General features: G+C 55.1%; 1 protein-coding gene across 1 annotated transcript in view; it reads left to right on the top strand.

Moving 5' to 3' along the window:
• SLC25A22 (solute carrier family 25 (mitochondrial carrier: glutamate), member 22) overlaps positions 1–644 on the top strand; it is a gene marked incomplete at its 3' end in the record, with an annotated part of 23985 nt that overhangs the window by 18278 nt on the left and 5063 nt on the right. The gene's annotated exons all lie outside the window — the stretch shown is intronic.

The raw sequence follows: 644 nt of genomic DNA, 5'->3' as shown, positions 1-644 counted from the left end.
CTACCCGCCTCTGCTGTGATAAAAGGCGCTTCCTGCCTTCACAGGACCAGATCCTTGCTGGTGTTGCAGCTTTTGGAGTTAGTTGAGATGTGCCAGGTTTTGAGCCACTGAGGATAAGGCCTTTAAAACCCCTTTGTCATCTAGAGATGAACCGTTTTCAAACTCCTTTTATGTGCAGACTGGTTTTGCAAAGCGAGTTTGACCCCTGCGTGGCAGGTTTTAAACCTTCTGACAAAAGCCTGGCTTATCTTGGGCTGTTTTTTCTTGGCCTCCCCCCAGGCCCCAGCAAAAGCTGAAAGCCCTTGTTCTAGATGCTTTTGATGTGCCTGTCTGACATCTCTACAATACACCCCCACACGTAAATCCTCCGCTGGGTCACGCTGGCGGAGCTCCGCGGAGCTCAGTCAAACCAGGCTGGCTTTTGTTGGCCGGGTTAACGGTCTGCCCAAGAACACGTAGGGTTCCGGAGTGTCTGAGCTGGGTGCCAAGGCGCTCACCCTGGGTGGAAGCCGGGAGACTTGTTCTCCAGGGATGCTCCAGAGCTCTTGCTAAGGTGGGAGATGCTCTGCTGAGCCGTCGAGGGGCCTGGCAGCCAGCTCCTTTGGCTGGGCTGCGTCTCTGCTTCCTCTCACGCCTAGGGGACG

This window comes from Buceros rhinoceros, unplaced genomic scaffold, assembly GCF_000710305.1.
Source record: "Buceros rhinoceros silvestris isolate BGI_N320 unplaced genomic scaffold, ASM71030v1 scaffold10178, whole genome shotgun sequence".
Lineage (NCBI taxonomy): Eukaryota > Metazoa > Chordata > Aves > Bucerotiformes > Bucerotidae > Buceros > Buceros rhinoceros.
Note: the sequence above shows the minus strand (reverse complement) of the source record. Positions and strands in the feature narration are given on the sequence as shown.